General features: G+C 28.2%; 1 protein-coding gene across 1 annotated transcript in view; it reads left to right on the top strand.

Annotated features, from left to right (window-relative positions):
* Positions 1–12734, top strand: part of Lgr4 (Leucine-rich repeat-containing G protein-coupled receptor 4) — a 154548-nt gene that overhangs the window by 99712 nt on the left and 42102 nt on the right. The window lies entirely within an intron of this gene.

Here is a 12734-nt window from a genome sequence, read left to right as displayed (position 1 = left end):
ATTGAAAGTTTACATTGTGCGCCGTTTTTCTTGCAATTGTCGCTGGCTGTCGTCTGGAAAAACGAATTTAATTTATTGTTTTGTGGAAAAACTGAAATTTCGACAGCTTAGAGGAAAAGTTTGGCTCATTTTAACTGCTTCGCGGAAATCAAAAGAGTTAGAAGAGTGGTAAACATCAAAGAATTGCAGAAAATCTTGTAAAATTATAGGCGAGATTCTTTTGCAGGGTGATTTAAATTCACCTTGATTTCTTCTTCTTCAAATTTTATGTTCTCGAAAATTTCGGGACGGTTCCTGGCATTCACTACCAAAATTTTTGAAATTTTCTTTCTTTGCTATAAGTAAACACTCATAACTTTTTTTTCTTTAGCTCTATGAAGTTGTAATTTGGCACAATTAAGAAATTACTAAATGCTAATAACTCCTCCAAATTTAGTTAATGTAGTGTTGAAAATACAGGAACTACAGGGTGTAAGAAAAAATTTTCGAATTTTTTGCCTCTTGCTATTAATAAACGCTAATAACTCTTGTTTTTTCGGCTCCATAGAGTTGTAAATTAGTGGAGAAAAAAGACGATTTTAAAGTCAGGGTTTTACATAAATTGCATTCATTATCGTGGTAAAACTACAAGAACTAGAGAGTTTTATTAAAAATTTTTCAAATTTTTGCCACTTGATATAAATAAATAGAATAACTTCCGATTTTTTGCCTCCCTGAAGTTGTAATTTGGCACGGATTAAAAACAATTGAAAGCCATTAATCTCGCCAAATTTCATTACTAAAGTGTTAAAACAACAGAAATTACAGGGTGAGAGCAATAATTTTCCAAATTTTTGGCACTCGCTCTAAATTAATACTAATAACTTTTGCTTAATTGGTTCTATGGAGTTGTAATTTGACAAAATTAAAACTTAAGTTAGAACTAGTGATTTTTCCAAATTTCATTAAAATTGTGTTAAAACTACAAAAACTATAGAGTGTATTCAAAAATTTTCGAAATTTTTGGTCTTTGCTATTAATAAGCAGTGATAACTTCTGCTTCTTCCGCTTAAAGAAATTCTAATTTAGTGCAATTAAAAGACAACTTAAAACCAATACTCTCTCCAAATTTCATTAATATAGTGTTAAGTTTACGGAAACTATAGGGTGTGATCAAAATTTTTCGAAATTTAAACTCTCGTTCTAAATAAACATTAATAACTTTTGGTTTTTTGGCTTTATAGAGGCGTAATTTGGCACAGTTAAAAAACAATAAAAAGGCAATAATTTCCCTAAATTTCATTGATGAACGAATAAAACTACAAGAACTTCAGGGTGTAATCAAAAATTTTCGATTTTTTTGTCTCTTGCTATTAATAAACGCTAATAACTTTTGTTTTTCGTCTCCATAAAGTTGTAAATTAGTGGAGGAAAAAAAAGATCTAAAGTCTGGGTTTTACTTAAATTGCACTCATATCGTGGTAAAACTACAAAAACTACAGGGTTTTATCAAAAATTTTTGAAATTTTTGACTATCGTTATAAATAAACAGTAATAACTTTCGATTTTTTGCCTCCCTAAAGTTGTAATTTGACACAGGTTAAAAACAATTAAAAGCCAGTAATCTCGTCAAATTTCATTAGTGAAATGTTAAAACTACAGAAATTACAGGGTGCGAGCAAAAATTTTCCAAATTTTTGGCACCCGCTCTAAATTAATACTAATAACTTTTGCTAATTCGGCTCTATGCAGATGTAATTTGGGAAAATTAAAACTTAAGTTGGAACTAGTAATTTTTCCAAATTTCATTAAAATTGTGTTAAAACTACAGAAACAACAGAGTGTAATAAAAAAAATTCCAAATTTCTAGCCCTCGCTATTAATAAACAATGATAACTTCTGCTTCTTTCGTTTAAAGAAATTCTAATTTGGTACAATTAAAAGACAGCTCAAAACCAATACTGTCTCCAAATTTCATTAATATAGTGTTAAATTTACGGAAACTATAGGGTGTGATCAAAATTTTTAGAAATTTAAACTCTCGTTCTAAATCAACATTAATAACTTCTGGTTTTTCGGCTTTATAGAGGCGTAATTTGGCAGAGTTAAAAAACAATAAAAAGGCAATAATTTCCCTAAATTTCATTGATGTACGAATAAAACTACAAGAACTACAGGGTGTAAGCAAAAATTTTCGAATTTTTTGTCTCTTGCTATTAAAAAACGCTAATAACTTTTGTTTTTTCGGCTCCATAGAGTTGTAAATTGGTGGAAAAAAAGACGATCTAAAGTCAGAGTTTTACTTAAATTGCACTCATTTCGTGGTAAAACTACAAAAACTACAGGGTTTTATCAAAAAATTTTGAAATTTTTGACTATCGTTATAAATTAACAGTAATAACTTTCGATTTTTTGCCTCCTTGAAGTTGTAATTTGACACAGGTTAAAAACAATTAAAAGCCAGTAATCTCGTCAAATTTCATTAGTGAAGTGTTAAAACTACAGAAATAACAGGGTGCGAGCAAAAATTTTCCAAATTTTTGGCACTCGCTCTAAATTAATACTAATAACTTTTGCTTATTTGGTTCTATGGAGTTGTAATTTGACAAAATTAAAACTTAAGTTAGAACCAGTGATTTTTCCAAATTTCATTAAAATTGTGTTAAAACTACAGAAACAACAGAGTGTAATAAAAAAATTTCGAAATTTCTAGCCCTCGCTATTAATAAACAATGATAACTTCTGCTTCTTCCGCTTAAAGAAATTCTAATTTGGTGCAATTAAAAGACAACTTAAAACCAATACTCTCTCCAAATTTCATTAATATAGTGTTAAATTTACGGAAACTACAGGGTGTGATCAAAATTTTTGGAAATTTAAACTCTCGTTCTAAATCAACATTAATAACTTCTAGTTTTTTGGCTTTATAGAGGCGTAATTTGGCACAGTTAAAAAACAATAAAAAGGCAATAATTTCCCTAAATTTTATTGATGTAGGAATAAAACTACAAGAACTACAGGATGTAATTAAAAAATTTTGAAATATTTAGCACTAGCTTCTTTAAATAAATACAAATAACTTTTGGTTTTTTAGTTCTATGAAATTGACCATTGGCAGAGTTGAAAAACAACCACAAAGCCACTAATTTGTTTAAATTTCATTATTGTAGTGTTAAAACTACAGGAACTACAAGTCTTAGTCGAAAATTTTTGGTCCTTAATGAATATTAATAACTTTAGCTTTATTGGCTCTATAGAGTTGTACTTTGGCACTAATAAAAAGCAACTCAAAGCCAATAATTTCTCTAAATTTTATTGATGTAATGTGACAACTACTGAAACTACAGGGTGAATTCGAAAATTTATGGATTTTTTGATTCTCATTATAATTAACACTAATAATAACTTTTGGTTTTTTGGCTCTATGGAGTTTTAATTTGGCGTAATTAAAAAACGCAAAACTAAAAATTTCTTCAATTTTCATCAATGTCAAAGCTACAAGGCTACAAGGTGTAATCAAAAATTTTTGAAATTTTTGACTTTTGCTGTAAATAAACATTAATAACTTTTGCTTCGTTGGCTCCAAAGAGTTGTAATTTGGCACATTTAAAGAAGAACTTAAAGTTAACAAGTCCTCCATATTTGGTTAATTTAGGGTTGAAACTACAAAAACTACAGGGAGAATTCAATTTTTTTTAATTTTTTTGGCTCTTGCTGTAAATAAACAGAAATAATTGATGCTTCTTCAGTTCTAATTTGGTGCAGTTAAAAAATGACCCAAAACCAATCAATTTTTCAAATTTCATTGATACAGTATAAAAACTACAGGAACTACAGGGTCTAATCAAAAATTTTTGGAATTTTTGGCTTTTGCTATAAATGAACACTCACAACTTTTGCTTCTTTGGATCTATGCAGTTAAATTTGGCACATTTAAAGAGAAACTTAAAGTTAACAAACTCTCTAAATTGCTTTAATTTGATATTAAAACTACAGGAACTGTAAATGTAATCAAAATTTTTCGAATTTTTTGGCTCTCGCTGTAAATAAACAGTAATATCTTCTACTTCATTGGCTTTATGCAGTTGTAGTTTAGCGCATTTAAAAAAACAACTAAATAACAATTATTTCTCCACATTTTATTGATGTAGTGGTAAAACTATAGAAACTACAGGGTGTAACCAAAAATTTTTGATTTTTTTGTATTTCGAAATTAACAAACAATAATAACTTTTTTTTCTTTAGCATTATGCAGTTGTTATTTGACACAATTAAAGAAGCAACTTCGAACTAATAATTTCTCAAAATTTTGTAAATGTAATGTCAAAACTACAAAAACTACATGGATAACCAAAAATTTTTGAATTTTTTGGCTTTGCTATAAATAAACTAATAACTTTTGCTTTTTTAAGTCTAAAGATTTGAAATTTAGCACATTTAAAGAACAATTTAACGTCAACAACTTCTCCAAATTTCATTAATTTAGTGTACAAACTACAGGAATTACAGGGTGTAATCGAAATTTTTCAATTTTTTTTACTATCGCTTTAAATGAAGAGTAATGACTTATGCTTCTTCAGCTTCAAAGAATTGTAATTTGGTACAGTTGTAAAACGACCCAAAACTAAGATTTGATTCAAATTTTATTATCATTGTCTCAAAACTACTGAAACTACAGGGTGTAATCAAACATTTTCGAAATTTTTGCCCCTCACTATAAATGAACACTAATAACTTTTGCTTCTTCGGCTCTATGGAAATGTAATTTGGCACAATTTTAGAACAACTCAAAATTAGCAATCACTCTAAATTTCATTGATATAGTGTTAAAACTACAGAAACTACGGGGTGTAATCGAAAAATTCCAAAATTTCTTAAAGTCGCTATAAATGTCACTTTTAAGATTTTTTTCGGAACGAAAACGTCGTCGAATTTGGTCGTGTGTCATATCAATCGAAAAAGCAACTCACATTCTCTCAATGGGCGAAATTTAACATCGATGGGCCAAATATTTTACAAGAAACATTAAAAAACACAAAAAGTGACATTTTTCCATCGATTTGATCGAAAAATTTTCTCTACAAAAAACGAAATTTTTATAGTCGAGCTAAATTCGGATTCTTATCTTAAAGATATGCGAAAAACAATGAGGTTAATTGTATTTAGATATTTGTCTTAGTTGCGGAAATATAAAGCTTCAAAAATTTCAAATTGAAATTATTGCCTTTTCATTGTTCTTTAACTGTGCCAAATTACGCCTTCATAAACCCGAAGAACCGAAATTTATTAAAGTTTATTTAGAACAAGAGTTTAAATTTCGATTACACCCTGTAGTTTCCGTAAATTTAACACTATATTAATGAAATTTTGAGACAGTATTGGTTTTATGTTGTCTTTTAATTGCACCAAATTAGCATTTCTTTAAGCGGAAGAAGCAGAAGTTATCACTATTTATTAATCGCGAGAGCTAGAAATTTAGAAAAATTTTTATTACACTCTGTTGTTCCTGTAGTTTTAACACAATTTTAATGAAATTTGGAGAAATTACTAGCTCTAACTTAAGTTTAAATTTTCTCAAATTACAACTGCATAGAGCCAAATTAGCAAAAGTTATTAGTATTAATTTAGAGCGAGTGCCAAATAATTCGAAAAATTTTGATTACACCCTGTAGTTCCTGTAGTTTTAACATCAAACTAATGTAATTTGAAAAGCTTGTTAACTTTAAGTTTTTTCTTAAATGTGCAAAATTCAACTGCATAGAGGATCCAAAATTTATAGAAAATGCCAAAAATTTCGAAAAAAATTTTGATACCCTGTAGTTCCGTACTTTTAATATTGTATCAATGAAATTTGGAAAATTTATTGGTTTTGGGTAATTTTTTAACTGCACCAAATTAAAACTTCTTAGAACTGAAGAAACATAAATTATTACTGTTTATTTACAGCAAGAGCCAAAAAAATTGAAAGATTTTGAATACTCCCTGTAGTTTTTGTAGTTTTAACCCTAAATTAACCAAATTTTGTGGACTTGTTAACTTTAAGTTCTTCTTTAAATGTGCCAAATTACAACTCTTTGGAGCCAACAAAACAGAAGTTATTAATGTTTATTTATAGCAAAAGTCAAAAATTTCAAAAATTTTTGATCACACCTTGTAGTTTTGTAGCTTTGACATTGATAAAAATTCAAGAAATTTTTAATTTTTAATTACGCCAAGCTAAAACTCCATAGAGCCAAAAATCCAAAAGTTATTATTAGTGTTAATTATAATAAGAATCAAAAAGTCCGAAAATTTTCGAATTCACCCTGTAGTTTTAGTAGTTGTCACATTACATAATTAAAATTTAGAGAAATTATTGGCTTTGAGTTGCTTTTTATTAGTGCCAAAGTACAACTCTATAGACCCAATAAAGCTAAAGTTATTAATATTCATTATGAGCGAGTGCCAAAAATTTTCGACTAAAACTTGTAGTTCCTGTAGTTTTAACACTACATTAATTAAATTTAAACAAATTAGTGGCTTTGTGGTTGTTTTTTAACTGTGCCAATGGGCAATTTTAGAGAACTGAAAAACCAAAAGTTATTTGTGTTTATTTATAGAAGCTAGTGCTAAATATTTCAAAAAATTTTGATTACACCTTGTAGTTTATCCATGAAATTTTGGGAAATTATTGCATTTCTGTTGTTTTTTAACTGTGCTAAATTACGCCTCCATAAAGCCAAAGGACCAAAAGTTATTAATGTTTATTTAAAGCGAGTGCCAAAAATTTCCAAAAATTTTGATTACACCCTGTAGTTTCTGTAAATTTAACACTATATTAACGAAATTTGGAGACAGTACTGGTTTTGAGTTGTCTTTTAATTACACCAAATTAGAATTTCTTTAAGCGGAAGAAGCAGAAGTTATCACTGTTTATTAATAGCGAGGGCAGAAATTTCGAAAATTTTTGATTACACTCTGTTGTTCCTGTAGTTTTAACACAATTTTAATAAAATTTGGAGACATTACTAGTTCTAAATCAAGTTTTAATTTTCCCAGATTACAACTCTGTAGAGCCGAATTAGTAAAAATTTTTAGTATTAATTTAGAGCGAATGCCAAATAATTCGAAAAATTTTGCTTACACCTTGCAGTTCCTGTATTTAAAACACTACATTAACTAAAGTTATTAGCTTTTAGTTGCTTTTTAATTGTATCAAATAACAACTGCATAGTGCTAAAGAAGAAGTTATTATTGTTTGTTAATATCAAAATCCAAAAAAATCAAAAAATTTCGGTTACACTCTGTAGTTTCTATAGTTTCACCAATACATCAATAAAATTTAAAGAAACAATTGTTATTTAGTTGTTTTTTAACTGCGCCAAATTACAATTAAGCCGAAAAAGCAAAAATTATTACAGTTTATTTACAGCGAGAGCCAAAAAATTCGAAAAATTTTGATTACACCTTGTAGTTCCTGTAGTTTTAACATCAAATTATTGCAATTTAAAAAGCTTGTTAACTTTAAGTTTTTCCTTAAATGTGCAAAATTCAACTGCATAGATCCAAAGAAGCAAAAGTTATGAGTGTTCATTTATAGCAAAGGCCAAAAATTTTGAAAAATTTTGATTACATCCTGTAGATTTAATACTGTTTCAGTGAAAGTTAGAAAATTAGAGTTATTTTTTTGTATGCACCAAATTAAAACTTCTTAGAACTGAAGAAGCATAAATTACTGTTTATTTACAGCAAGAGCCAAAAAAATTAAAAAAAATTTGAATACTCTGTAGTTTTTGTAGTTTTAACTCTAAATTAACCAAATTTTGAGGACTTGTTAACTTTGAGTTCTTCTTTAAATGTGCCAAATTACAACTCTTTGGAGCCAACGAAACAGAAGTTATTAATGTTTATTTACAGCAAAAGTCAAAAATTTCAAAAATTTTTGATCACACCTTGTAGTTTTGTAGCTTTGACATTGATGAAAATTAAAGAAATTTTTAGTTTTAAGTGCTTTAATTACGCCAAACTAAAACTCTATAGAGCCAAAAAACCAAAAGTTATTATTAGTGTTAATTATAATGAGAATCAAAAAATCCGAAAATTTTCGAATTCACCCTGTAGTTTCAGTAGTTATCACATTACATCAATAAAATTTAGAGCAATTATTGGCTTCGAGTTGCTTCTTATTAGTGCCAAATTACAACTCAATAGAAAGCTAAAGTTATTAATATTCATTAAGAGCGAGTGCCAAAAATTTTCGACTAAGACTTGTAGTTTCTGTAGTTTTAACACTACATTAATGAAATTCAAACAAATTAGTGGTTTTGTGGTTGTTTTTTAATTGTGCCAATGGGCAATTCCAAACAACTGAAAAACTAAAAGTTATTTGTGTTTATTTATTAGTGCTAAATATTTCAAAAATATTTGATTACACCCTGTAATTCCTGTAGTTTTATTCCTACATCAATAAAATTTAGGGAAATTATTGCCTTTTCATTGTTTTTTAACTCTGCCAAATTACGCTTCTAAAAAGCCAAAAAACCAAAAGTTATTAATGTTTATTTAGAACGAGAGTTTAAATTTTTGGTTACACTCTGTAGTTTCTATAGTTTTACCACTACATCAATAAAATTTAAAGAAATAATTGTTATTTAGTTGTTTTTTAACTGCGCTAAATTACAACTGCATAAAGCCGAAGAAGGAGAAGTTATTAGTGTTTATTTACAGCGGGAGCCAAAAATTCGAAAAATTTTGATTACACCCTGTAGTTCCTGTAGTTTTAACATCAAATTATTGCAATTTGAAAAGCTTGTTAACTTTAAGTTTTTCCTTAAATGTGCAAAATTCAACTGCATTCAAATGCAAAGTTATGATTTTTGATTTTGATTTTTTTTGCCTAGAAAATCGTGGAAAAAGAATTTAAAAAAGTCTCAAAAATACAGATGAATTAAACAGACCCCTAAAAGGACCCTCTAACCTTGCGAATACATTTTACTGATAATAAACCACCCATAAATTATAATTGTTTAAAATAGTTTTTCCCAAATTTCCCATTTTTTTACTGCTGAGACATTTCAAAAACTGGAAAATCAAACATAACAATCCAACAGTTTAACAGGAAAATAAAGCGCATTCGTGTTGCACAAATCCTCCGTGCAATTCCTGCAATATCTCAACTCTCCCTCAGAACTCTGGTAGTTCCCGCAGAACCCCGCCCCCGCCGTGGAATTCTCCTGAGGAGTCCAGCAGCCTCGCATCGCCAGCCTAAGAGCCCCGTCTAAAACAAACACTTTTAACTAAAACAAATCAACTCGAAGAAGACGATTTCACCATTAAACCACTGAATCGACTCGTAGCACTGCGCCCCAGGAGTGTCGCATTCCACTAGGTAGCCGCTGGGGAGTTGGTCGCTGCAAAACTCCGAAGTTGCATAACCGGTCATGCAGTTGTAGCAGGAGAGTGGAGCTCCTGGAAACGCAATTAATTTTCATTGGGGCGATAAAACGTGCGAAATATCGGGGTAAAAAAGCTTAGTTCGTTTCCTGGGATTTATTGGGGGGAATGGGGATAAACGGGGGTTTTAGGAGTCAAGGCGTCGTTTATTTGTTTATTTTTTCGGGGTGAAACTCACCGAAATGGGGGAACAGAGCGAGAAGTAATGAAGAAGTTATTAGTTGCATTGTTGGTTTGGTACTGGAGGAGTTTTTGGTGGCGTCGGGAGTTATCAGTCGTTAATTAGGGGAGACAGCAGGTGATAAGGGATAATTTAGAACGGTCGTTTTGTTGATATGATGGACTCATATTTCAAGGTGTTTTAGTGGTTTAGTTTTGACAGTTCGGAATGTAATGAGAATCGAAAATCTGAAGATTATAAAATCTGAAGTTTGGTACAGAAAATTGGCTCCATAAAATAACAAAAAGATGGACAAGTTTCAATGTTTTAGCGTTAAAATTATCGGAGTCGACGACTTTAATTTAAAACTTTGAATTTTGAGTTTATTTTCCAAATAAAAAATTCTACAATTTGTAATTGTTGTTCTAAAATTTTGTAATTTGGCCGACTCAAACGGCTTTTCAGAAGTGACTAGTGCACTAAATTTTATTTAATTAGCTTTAAAATTGTAGAATTTACCGAGTGTAATCGAAAATTTTTAATTTGAAAATTGTCCTCCAAATAGAAAATTCTTTTTCAAAAATTCTGTAATTTGGCACGCTAAATAGGTTATTTCAAAATTACAAATCCACCAAAATTTATTTTTTTTGCGTTTAAATTGTAGGATTTTACCAAGTGTAATCAAAAAATTGGAATTTGAAGTTTGTCTTACAAATAAGAAATTCTAAAATTTGTAATTCTTTTTCTAAAATTCTACAATTTGACGCGCTAAATAGGCATTTCAAAAGTAACATGTCCACAAAATTTCATTTTATTAGCGTGTAAATCAGCGGATTTACCAAGTGTAATAAAAAAATTGAAATTTGAAGTTCATCCTCCAAATAAAAAATTCTAAAATTTGTAATTCTTGATCTAAAATTTTGTAATTTGGCACACTGAATTGGTATCTCTAAAACAATAAATCCACCACATTTCATTGCTTTAGCGTTAATATTGTGGAATTTATAAAGTTTAATAGCAATTTTTGAATTTTGATCTTCTTATTTAAATAAAAAATTCTAAAATTTGTAATTCTTGTTTTAAAAGTCCGTAATTTAGCCGACTAGATAAGAATCCCCGAGATAATTAATACGTACACCAAATTTCATTGTTTTAGCATTAAGAATGTGGGATTTATCGAGTTTAATAGAAATTTTTGAATTTTCTGCTTATTCAAGAAATTTAAATTTACAAAATTTTTGTTTTTTGTTTTACAATGTTGTAATTTGGTACATTAGATAGCCATCTAAAATGGGACAAATTCACCAAATTTCATCCCTTTATCATCAAAATTGTTAAAATTACAGATATTATAGAACATTTTGAATTTTGATTTTGTCCTCTAAATAAAAAAATTTAAAATTTGTAATTCTTGTTCTAAAATGTTGAAATTTGGCACGTTAAATAGATGTCTCTGAAGTGACGAGTTGACCAAATTTCATTGATTAGGTGTTTAAATTGTGGAATTTATCGAGTTTAATAGAAATTTTTGCTGATTCAAGAAAATAAAATTTAAAAAAAATATATTTTTTGTTCAAAAATGTTGTAATTTAGTACTTTAGACAGGCATCTAAAACGGAACAAATTTACCAAATTTTTATCCAATTATTATTAAAATTGTTAATTTACAGATTTTATAGAAAATTTTGAATTTTGATCTTGTCTAAATAAAAATTTTAAAAAAAATTGTAACTCTTGTTCTAAAATTCTGTAATTTAGTACCTTAGATAAGCATCTAAAAAGCAACAAATCCACCAAATTTCATCGCTTTATCATCAAAATTGTTAAAATTACAGATTTTATAGAAAATGTTAAATTTTGATTTTGTCTAAATAAACAAATCTAAAATTTGTAATTCTTGTTCTAAAATTTTGTAATTTAATACTTTATACAGGCATCTAAAAGGGAACAAATACACCAAATTTTATCCTTTTATTATTAATAAATTAATTTGTCGAATTTATCAAGCTGAATAAAAATTTTTAGCTTATTTAAAAAATAAAAATGTTCAAATTTTTTTTATTCTAAAATTTGGTAATTTGGTATATTAGATAAGCATTTAAATAGAAACAAATCCACCAAATTTCAGTTTTTTTTATCTTTAAAATTGTCGAAATTACAGATTTTTTAGAAAATTTTTAATTTTGATCTTGTCGGAATAAAAAATTCCAAAATGTGTAATTCTTGGTCAAAAATTCTGTAATTTGGCACATTAAATAAGCACCTGACAAGTGACAAGTTCAGTAAATTTTATTGTTTTAGCCTTAACATTGTGGGATGTATAGAGTTTAACAGAAATTTTTGACTTTTCTGCTTATCGAAAATTTTGAATTTTGATCTTGTACTCGGAATATAAAATCCAAAATTTGTAATTTTAGGTCAAAAATTCTGTAATTTGGCACACTAAATAAGCACCTGACAAGTGACAAGTTCAGTAAATTTTATTGTTTTAGCCTTAACATTGTGGGATGTATAGAGTTTAACAGAAATTTTTGACTTTTCTGCTTATCCAAGAAATTAAAATTTACAAATTTTCATCTTTTGTTCTAAAATTCTGTAATTTGGTAGGTTAGATAAGCATCAAAAAAGGAACAAATTCACCAAATTTCATCACTTTATCATCAAAATTGTCAAAATTACAGATTTTATAGAAAATTTTGAATTTTGAATTTGTCCTCACAATAAAAAATTCTAAAGTTTGTAATTCTTGTTCTAAAATTCTGTAATTTGGCAAACTAAATTGGCATCATAGAAATGACAAGTCCACCAAATGTCATTGTTTTAGCGTTAAATTTGTCGAATTTATCGAGTTGAATAAAAAAATTTGAATTTATAGCTTATTCAAAAAATTAAAATGTTCAAATTTTTATTTTTTGTTCTAAAATTTGGTAATTTGGTATGTTAGATAGGCATCTAAAAAGGAACAAATCCAACAAATTTTAGTTTTTTATCTTTAAGATTGTCAAAATTACTGATTTAAAAAAAAAAATGATCCTGTTCTTAAAATAAAAAATTCCAAAATTTGTAGTTCTTGTTCTAAAATTCTGTATTTTGGCACACTAAATAAGCATCTGATAAGTGACAAGTCTACAAAATTTTATTGTTTTAGCATTAAAATTGTAGG

The sequence above is a fragment of the Gnatocerus cornutus genome, chromosome 1, assembly GCF_029298725.1.
Source record: "Gnatocerus cornutus isolate USDA-ARS CGAHR chromosome 1, icGnaCorn1.1, whole genome shotgun sequence".
NCBI classification, from domain to species: domain Eukaryota; kingdom Metazoa; phylum Arthropoda; class Insecta; order Coleoptera; family Tenebrionidae; genus Gnatocerus; species Gnatocerus cornutus.
This window is presented reverse-complemented; position numbering and strand designations above follow the sequence as displayed.